This window comes from Pteropus medius, unplaced genomic scaffold (genome assembly GCF_902729225.1).
Source record: "Pteropus medius unplaced genomic scaffold, Ma_sr-lr_union100, whole genome shotgun sequence".
Taxonomy (NCBI): Eukaryota; Metazoa; Chordata; class Mammalia; order Chiroptera; family Pteropodidae; genus Pteropus; species Pteropus medius.
Window position 1 is genome coordinate 31819397 of NW_024340849.1, and position 10612 is coordinate 31830008.

General features: G+C 38.1%; 1 non-coding gene across 1 annotated transcript; it reads right to left on the minus strand.

Annotated features, from left to right (window-relative positions):
• Positions 1-7696: 7696 nt before the first annotated feature.
• LOC120591384 (U2 spliceosomal RNA) lies at positions 7697-7883 on the minus strand. The gene has a single exon (XR_005649886.1). It is a non-coding gene; the product is annotated as a U2 spliceosomal RNA (small nuclear RNA).
• Between the last annotated feature and the right edge of the window lie 2729 nt (positions 7884-10612).

Below are 10612 nucleotides of genomic sequence, written 5' to 3' on the forward strand. Positions count from 1 at the left end.
ATCACTGGATATCTCTCATCTAGAGTTCCTCAAGTATGAGCGAGACCTCCTCGCTTGGCTGTTTATGGTTGTCTCTTTCTCTCTGGCTTCCATTTCCCACTAGGTGAAGGCCTTTTAAATCCAGCTGCAGGATGACTTTCTCTTGCTCATGGCCCACGTCTAGTACTTTGCCCCATAAACTTCAAAGGCAGACTATTCCCAGTGCAGCTGCTATTCCTTGCTCTTCTATCAGAGGGACTAGCTACACACAGTTTGTTGCCTTTAGCCTTTTCCAGGCTTGGGCCTGACACTCACCTCTCTTCTCTAGTCTCCATGACACCCAGGTCAAAGTGTTGAGAAGTTTCCTCTGTAGCCCAACTCTGGACAGAACGCTCTTTATGACCGTGCGGCGGATGCTGAGTCTGCTGGAGGCCGGTGGCCCCCTCTGTGAATCCCACGTAGGCTGTTTAGTACCTCGCTTTGGGAAACGGGACTACTTTCTACCTTTTGTTTTATTCTTGGAATTTGGGGACATCAGTGAAAATGAAAACATAGAGTCCCATTTTAACAACCACTTCATTTATTTTACAGAACAATTTAGGTTTCTTTGTTTCAATATTACTATATATTGGCCTTTTCTAAAGGGTGATACAACAAAACTGACCTATTGAAGTTTTTGTGGTGGTTGTTCTCTTCTTGAGGAATTTTACTTTATTCTACTCTATTTTCTCTATTCTAATATAATTTTATTCTATTACTCATTCCCATTTTATTTTTCTCTATTTTCTTAGTCTTGTCCTCAGTATTCCTATATTTTTAGCAGTCTCTCTTATTTGTGCTGCTTCCAATGTAGGTTTCATTTGTACCCCGGTTATATTTTTATTTTCCACTTTTTTCAAGTCACTCTCGTCATTGTGTCCTTGTGATCTTATATCTTTCTGCCTGTGCTGTAGTTATGTAGAGGGGATTGGTTCGCTGTTTTATAATGTGATGGGTATATTTTTTATTGTATTTTCTGCATACTCTATAGCAACATTACTCAGATGATTTTTCTTGTTCTTCCTTTTTTTCTTGTTCTTCCTTTCTTTCTTGTAGTATTTTCTTTATATATTCTGGGCTGGTTTATAAACTCATCTTTAAAAATAATGAGTTCCTTGGCCAACTATTTTCAAGAAGTTCATGGGAATGAGGGTTGTGTATGTTTTATAATGCTGTGTTCAGCAATTTTCCTTACGATTGGTGGGTCTATATATTGAGAAATATTAGCCTTTGCTATTTTTTAGCCAACCAAGATTTATAGCTATAGAAGTTGCTGATGAATATTTCGCCTCCACTTGGCCTCATTGCAAGACGTTTTTCTTACAAAATGGCTTATTGGTATAACTTTTTGTTCAGCCCGGCCTTCTCTGTTTTTCTTCAGATTCCATCTCAAACAAGAGAGATTCTCATCTTGACTTTCAGGACCCTTCTGGTTTTCCTCCATGACCTCTGATGCTCCTTCTAAGTTTCCTTTTTAAGCTCATTTTTCTTTATTTAACCATCAACAAATAGTTTGTCAAAGAGGAGGCTGGTTTTGGCACAGCGGGAGATTTCCGTTAAAGAGGGAGGCTAGATGCTACCCCTATTTTTTTATTTTCATGCTTTCATGGAATCTTGGGTTAACAATTATAGAAAATCAAAGGGAAAGGGCTTTTTCTCCTAAATTTTTTAAGGTGCCTAGTTATGCACTTAAAAATTAACTGTGTTCAAGGACTAGAGGAATTTATAAAGAAGACAACAAAGAAATAACTGTAAAATAGAAAAAAAATTCCAGAATAATGAGATAAATGAATTTTTAAAAATATTCTTATATAACAAATGAAAGCTAAGCCTAATGCTATTCTTTAGAAAGCTATTCTTTTACTATGAAAAACAGAATTTCAGACTCAAGAAAAGTTCATGAACATCTAGGAAATATCTGTTAGTCTAAAAAGAATTGCAGTTTGAGAAGAGTCGAAGCTTCTTGTCAAGTTTAATATTTAAAACATTGGGACTATCTGCCTGGCAGTTACATTTTTATACTGCATATGTCACATTAATATATTGAATCAATCGGAAAATGGATAACCGCAACTCAGGCATAATTTGTAAAATAAATGATTATTGCTATAGTAATAATTAGTGTAATAATTTCTATGTTCTTGTACAGTAATTATAATTTGTTTTAAAATGTAAATTTATGCTTCCCATATAGGAACTAGGAATCGAATACTTTTCACAAACACACTTTTGTCAATTGTAATTATTTTTAAATGTAAGCTTAGAACCACAATTTTCCAACCAAAATTCCTCTCTGAGCTCTGACTCTGGGCATCTCCACTTCTATGCCCCACAAACATTGGAACTCAGCAGTGTTCTTAGCTACCCTTTCCTCCCCAAGCCTGACGCCCCTACCAACGTCCTTGGCTTACAATACCCTTCTGCCACACATCCAAGCCAGGACACGGAGACTTGTTTCCAACTTCTTCATCACTCTCATGCTCCACACCCAATGAACTGCTGTATCCTATTGATACTACCTCCTATCACATCAATCTGTCTACTTTTCCATTGCTTCTCCCAGACTCCCGGCTTCTGTGGTGACTAGTCTGATTTACTATCAACGTTATCTAATGGGCCTAACCCTCAAGCAATCCATCTCCAATCCGGTTTCCAAATTACACCCAGAGAATCTCTCAAGGGCAAATCTGATCAAGTTATTTCCTTGTTTGATACTTCTTTTTCTTAATAGAATATCTAAACTCCCAGCAGATTCTTTGTCCTAAGGCTTATTTTCAACTCATCTTTCCCCATGCTTCAATCTAGTATCTATGCTATTTTTCAAAACAATGTTGGGCTTTACCAATGCATTGTGCTTTCTCTTGCTTCTGGGTCTTTGTATAAACTCTTTTCTCTGCTTGGAATGCACCCTCTCATACACACCTCTGAGACTATCCTAGTTGTTCTTCAGGCTTCCAGTTAGGTCTCTTTCCTGAAGCCTCCCTAAGTCCCTAAAAGTAGCTGCTATAGCTCCCAATGCAATGCCTACTGTATTGTGTCATATATGTCACAGTGAAGAATATCCATTCTCCCCCTCTTTCACACAGTGAAACCATAAAACCTTATATATTTAGATGGCAATGCCTTATCAGCATAAAGAATTCTCCAGTGAGTAGATGTGGCCATGTGTTTAACTTTCAGCCTGTGGCATATAATTGAAGTATCATGTGTCACTTCTGGGAAGTATCCTTAAAGGCATGGAGTATGCCTTCCTTCTTTCTTTTTATCCTCTCTAAAGGCCAAGATGCCTTCAGCCTGGAATGGCTGAAGCTGAAGCCAAAATCTTCAGCCACAAGGTGGAAGCCATGCATTGGGAATGGAGTAAGTTAGTAGGAGCCCTTGGTCCTAATGATTGTGGAGTCCACGTAGTAACCTGGGACTGTTTACCTGGAATTTTGTGAAAAAGAAATAAACTTTAATTTTATTTAAGCCATTGATATTTTTACTGAACATAACCCTAACTAATAAAACTGTATAGCCATTGCCAGAAAGGTACGTTGTTTCCTCTAAGTGTTAATATACTTGAGGGCAGATATCTTATTTACCATTATACCTCTAGATCTTAGGACAGTGCTGGCCACAGACTATAGACCAAATATATTTGGTTAAAAGTATTTGTTCAATGAGTAGATCAACCTGATATATTTATGGAGACAGGCTGGTTTAATGTGCCATATTTTATTATTTAAACTCAATTTTGAATACAGCAGTTAATTTGGTTGAGTTTAGCACTGCTGTTGTTGACCAATTTCCCCCCCAAATTTTCCATCTACCAGCTTTTTAAAACCTAGTCTTTGACCAGGTTTCCCTCCTCATCTCCAAATCCACTTATCTTAACATAAGTCCATCCTGGCTGCACTTGTTTAGACAGCTGGTGCTCTAGCTTCTGGGGCCACCTCTGGCCTTTGGGCAGGTAATAGGCTTCTCTTCAGCTGCAGTTTCTCCTGTGCTGCTTGACCCCAAGTGTGGCCAATCCAGGCCCTTCCTTAAGGCCCCATAGCACAGCTGATACTGAGCTGTATCACTGAAGCAAGAATTAATGGAAGGCTTGCTGTTAAGAACACAGACTAGAGTCTGTTTTCTAAATGGAGTAAAATTGCCCACATGGTCAAATTTCCTAATTTAAACAAAAGTTTAAAGTCCAGTCTTCATTGATTCATTTGACTCTGTGGGCTTCCACTGTTTGATTGGGGGACAATGTAAATTCAAACTGCTGTTTATAAAACATTTATAACTTTTATAATAAGCTATAAGTTAACCTGCCTGACCTTCGGAAATGTTAGCTTTATTGTCCTGTACACTAGCTTCCAAGGCTGTTTACTGTACAAACATCCTGGAAAAGGCAATCTGAACTCAAAGGCCAGGTAATGCTCAGGCTCGCAAGACATGAGGAAATGCAAGGGACCCATGGAGAATTGTCTCTCTACAGAAGGCAGCTATTATGTCCCTTGAGCGTACCTTTCAACATTTAAGAAGCTTTCTTCAATAATGTTAAGAGTAGCAGAAAGCTTTTAGAATGCACACCACCTGGAAAATTATCCTTAGCATGTAATCTTAAAGGAAAAAGGAAGTGTTATGTCAAGAAATTGTTAGGATTGCTAGCCAAGAACCAAGGACTATGAATAGCTTTGAAAACCATATTTATACCCTCTAGTATTATATGATAATTAGAAAAATTTGTGCTAGAGGTTTATTTCTTTATATTACATATCAACTGTCTGATGATAATCAGAAATTCTTTGCAGATAAAGACAATTATTGTTCAGTCTGTCCTCAAATGACTGATAACACAATTCCAGAGTTCCCGATATTCACACAAACTTTTCTATTTGGGGAGGCCGACACCTGGCCCACAGCTTGTTATTTCCTTTTTCTTATTCACCATTTTGGCTTTGCATGCATTCAAATGTTCTATATTTAGCATAACTCTTCCTCCATATGAGGCAGTGTAACACTGTAGAGAATTTTTAACTCTTGCCAGGTTAAGTAGCTTTACCTTTAATTCCTTATTTATGACAGAAATAACACAACTCTCATATTTTGTAGTATTTTTAATTCTTTCGTTTTTTATGAAGTATTTTTAATTCTTATTTTTTTTAATGTAATGGAATAATATGATAGGAATGATAAGATTCTAAAAAGAAAGAAAGAGACAAGCTGACCCTAACCGAACAAATTAAACTCTGAATTTTACATCAACTTTTAACTCTTTGTGACTTTGAGAATTCAAATTCTACATTCTCCAATTTGTAAATTAGAAAATGTCATGTGTATGTGTATGTGTGATATACACTTTCTAGTTTGTAACATCAAAATACTTATATGCATATACTTATCTAATGATTCATAAAAGAAGCTATTTTGAAAATTAGAATTATTTGCAATGCTCAAAACAATATTGGGACTGAGGATGAAGTTTTATACAAACGAAGCCCTCTCATTTTTTGATTTAAATTAAGTTTGAATTATTACCTGTTATATTTTCTTAAAGCATATGCTCTTCTATCACTGCCATTTTGAATGTTAACATATAAACTCAAGAGCTGCAGGAGGGTGTCTGTTGACAGGCGGAGACCGACTGCCGCTCCCAAGGGTCTCCCCAAGCAGTTCACTGCCTTCAAGGGCGTGTTCCACAGCCCTGACTTCTCATTAATTTGGCCTTGACAGAAACTTCAAAAAAGATTCATTCATTACTTATATAGACTGAGGTATGAGCGCGCACACACACAGCTTACTTGCCTGCACACACACACACACACACACACTCGCACACACACTGAGGTGAATGTGTAATGTATACCCATTTATTAATCAATAAAAAGCAACAGCAATGACAAATGGATCGGAATGCTCACGCCGTCAGATCTGTCCTTTGGCATCTTGTAGGCGAGGTCCAAAGGAAGCCAAATTATAATCCAAATGTTTGAAGAGTGCTGCGTCAGAGCAAAGGGAGTGTTTTGGTTTGACTCGTTAATGGCATTGACTTATCTCAATCTCCATGAAGAAGATACATCTTGGATAGAAAATTTGGGAGTAAACTGTCAATAAATAGTGTGTCTGAAAAGTTTGCAAATATCCAACCCTCCAATCTAGCTGACTTTGGAACAAAGGACTGAAAAGTGATTGTAATTTAATAAGGGGGAAAGCAAATTATATGAAACCTGGTGACCAGAGAGCCGAGTCTCTCTGCGGTCAATACCAGGCAGCACATGACAGCAACATGCGAGTAGCAGTAGAACCTCACCACAGGCTGGTCCTTGTTCCACTTGTTGCTGGTGGTGTTAAGCAACTATTAGTCCATTTTATTGTGTTGAGTGTTTAGTGATGACTTCTTCATGAAGGAACAGAGATTTAAAAAATTGTTTACCTTTGAGTAGAGTGCAATCCTCTCAAGGAGCGAGAGAGCTGCAAAGGAAAATTTATTAAAGGAATGACAGTGGCCAAAGGGAACAGGTGGGAAAAGAGAGATAAGAGAGAATTGGCCGGTAGGGGTGGGGCGCGGGGAGGTGGGCGATTGTTGCCTTCGCTCTCATCCCTTCAGTTCTTTCCCCTAATGTCAAACTCAAGATAGAAGGTGGCAGATTCTTCTCTCCATTTTTCTCTGGTATCCTCGAATTAGGAATTTACAGTTTCTCTTTCAAATCACTTCCCTCCCCCATGCTTTATAGGGCAAAGTACAATTAATATAGAAAGATTTCTGGGACTTTGGCGCCTTTTGTGAGAAGATGACTGGGGTGGGACTGACAGATATCGGCAACAGGATCTGGGCTTTAAGAGAAACTGATAAATAAGACCTGGAGTTTTTGTTAATATTAATCTGACTGCTTCACAGCATAAAGACAACAGTCCTTTTGTTCTCATTTAGAGATAAGAGGACAGTTGATATTGCCTGAAGCGCTATCGCTGTGAAACAGGATTGGAGAACTAGAAATAGAAAGTTAAATTATTGAAAGAGGTTGATAGAAATTGGGCACATTTTCTGACACTGTTTAATGTGGGAGGTGGGGAGAAGGTGTTCAGATGAGCAGGGTCTGGAATATGCTTTCAGACATACATTCTGAGTTTTGATCACATGTATCTTTTAAAATCTCAATTCTGTTTCCTAAGTAGGTTTCCCAGTGAAAAGATATATTTCTCATTGTAAATGTTGAAATTGGCTTTCTGCATCAAATTAGCCTTATTTGAGGTTGAGTGTTGTGACCCAACAATGTTGTGACCTGTTATTCCCTGGGCCTAGTCATCCCAGGATGAACAGAATGTTGAGATTGCATAACTGCAGAGTGGAGGTCCAAAGTCCGGAGTATTTCTGCGTAATTCCGAGATATTTCTTGACCTCCTATTCCCTCACTATTTCAAGATATAAAAACACTTTGGAAAAAATCTTTTAAAAATGGACATAAGCAATATCATATAATTTGGTGCTATATAGGCTTATCTTGCTTGGTGTAATAAATGTTTCCATTTAAATGAGATAATATTTGTTGATTTGTTGTGCAAAAATTTCTAAGATGATAAGTTTTTATTTCTGATTGATCTGTAGTTGGCAGGCCCCTACATTTCTCTGCCTCAGCCTTTTTTTTTTTTATGTAATGAGTGAACCATAAAACACACACACACATACACACACACATACACCTCTGGGAGTGGGATATCGTGTAGAAAATTGTAAATCCATACAAAAACCACTTAAACAAAAGGACTGTTTTTATTGAACCAAACTAAATTTAATGTATGTACTCATCTTCTCTATCTGGCTATTTTATTTTTTATTAAACTGATAAGAACAGATACTACACATGATCTTAGCCAAAAGGCCAAGAAGAGATCTATTTGACTATTTTAAAACAAGCTGTTATAGTTCCAGTGTGATAAGAGATGAAACTTTGAAACCTACCTCAGGTTGGTTTCTTAAGTGTTTTAAGCTCCATGAATTACCGCAATCTGGTTGGCTTTCAGCTTTATAGAGTTAACAACCTGATTATGAATGCCCCATAGATTTGAGTCTCTAATAGAAATGATTCATGTTATTCAAATTCACAAGAGTGATATATTAATTAGACTACTAATTCATTAATTTTTGATTAGGGGTATTCTTTTTTAGTGCTAGTAATATTCAAGACCACTATGCAGTAAAAAATCATCTCAGGTTTTTGTGGCTTAAAGCAACAATAATCAGGTATTATCCCTCACAGTTTCTGTGGATCAAGACTTCAGATGATGCAGAGGGGATGGCTCATTTCTGCTTCACCATGGCTGGTACCTCAGCTGGAAGATTGAAGGCTGGGGGCTAGACTCACTAAAGGCTCAGTTTCCCACAGGTCTGGTGGTTGATCCTTGGTTTGTCTGACACCTTAGCTAGGCTGTTGGCTGGACCATCTGAATGTGACTTCTGCATTGTTTCACCACGTAACAATACACCTAACAACCAGTGATAAATGGTTGTTATTCCTTTCTCCTCACAATTTTCTCTTCCCAGGACCCATAGGACTTGGGCTTCCTTACAACATGGTGGTCAAAGAATTTAAAAAACCACCACTCTGGGCATCTGAATTCTTAATCAGAAGAATTCAGAGCTACTGATCCAAGTCTTTGTGCTTACCATTTTAACAAAACAACTTTCTGTTGTTTGCTGGGACAATCCCCAGTGCCACCTAATTGGAAAAGGGACCAGTCACAGAATATGAGCACCAGCCCAGCCTGTGGGGGTCTGAGGATTCCATGCACTCTCTGCTACAGAAAAAAATAAATCTCTATGTGGAGAAGACCATGATTAGTCCTGAATTTGAATTTTATTGCTTGTATGTATCAGAATCCTTCTTTCCAGCAGTCTGGAATAGCTGTCAGGGTTACCTGAAGGAGTCTGAGAACTGTCTGGCATGTGGAATCTCCTAGCAACCAGAATCTTAGATTCTGTCAATAAGAAGATGCTTCATCATAGAGATGTATAGAGGACATAAAAACCAGGATTTTTTGGATGAATGTATGTCCTTTCTGGATTATTTACCTTCTTTCTGATCGAGCATCAAATATGTCACTAGGCAAATCATATGAATTTTGGATGTTTCAAACATCCCCATGTTCCAAAATTTTATATAATTTGGTGTGTATTTGGCTGGGATTGTGGATTTTGTTTCTATGAGAACATGGTAAAACCCAACAGATGTAGCAGAATTATTCTAAAGCAATTAGCTGGGATGGCAAAAGGTACAAAAGAATAGTCATTATGCAAATATAAGGCCACTAAGTACCAGACTTTCGAGCATAGATAATGTCAGAACCTGCTTTAGACTCGAAGGAAAAGAGAATAGATGCATAATGTTTTCTTTCAGCAAAATTCACCCCTTTCTGACTGAGCTGTCCCCATTAAATCAGTCTAACAGATTTTGTTTAACAACAAAGACCAGCAGATTTCTGATGTAAATGATATCCATCTCTCATTCTGGCTTGGTTTCATTTTAATGTCTTCCTTCTCAATGTTGAAGGTTTTTTCTAAGTTTTCAGGGTCACAGAGATTCAAGAAAATAAGCAAGGAAAATAATCTATAGCGTAATCCATTTCCCACCCATTTTACATCTCATGAGCTTAATGTGGGTTTGCAGAGATAAAGTGTATCTGTTTTGCTTCACCACCTAACAACCAGTGATAAATGGTTGTTATTCCTCTTTCTCCTCCCAATTTTCTCTTCCCGGGACCATTCAGGTTAGTGTCAACTTGCCTGAGGACTCCTTGCTAAAAGAGAAAAGAAATAGGTGCTGTAATTCTATAGTTCAGTTTTTCCTTAATCGAAAAATCTTAAGACAAATAAAGAATGCTTGCATCACAAAGGGCTAATAGGGAGAACAATGTTGTTGTGAGATTTCTACATATTCCCGTAACAGTCCAGGCACAGCACCTTGAATAACCATGGCAAATTGGGAGGAATGTAAGGGGAAGGATTTAGAAGCCAGCAAGAAAGAGAAATGACAAGATGAGGCTTGACAAGACAGGGACAGATCTGGTGAGCATTTTGTTTTGGATGACAGTCCTATAGGGCAAGTTTCTTTAACTTGGAATCTGAAGTTTGGTTGTAGATCAGTTCTGCCACTTTCAGGCCCTTCAGTGTTGCCTGAGGGCCCTCTCAACAGCTGGAGTCTAACATATCCATCTTTGCTCCCTGCACAGGTGACTACAGCAAATAAGACCCCAATGAAACCCTCTGAACTATAAAACAGAAGCCAAATACATGTGACTTCTCAAGAGGGTTAAAAGATAAACTGAGGCATATTAAAAATTTGAAGAGTTTGAACAAAATATCTATTGGAATTGGACAGCGCCAGACTGGAAGTGGTTCGGAGCACTTCACTGACAGGAGCCAAAGAAAAGGCTTACATCGAGAAATGCAGTAGCAAAGGAAGAAAATTATTTGATTGGCTATAGCTTAAAGGTTAGGTGGCAGTTTGTCATTAGATGTCTTTAGCATTTTTGATTTCATAGCCTTGGGGCGTTTATGGGCTTCGGTTTTGGTTTATTTAAGTAGGCTGCCAGGACATCAGAGTCACATCAGTCTAATGGCCTC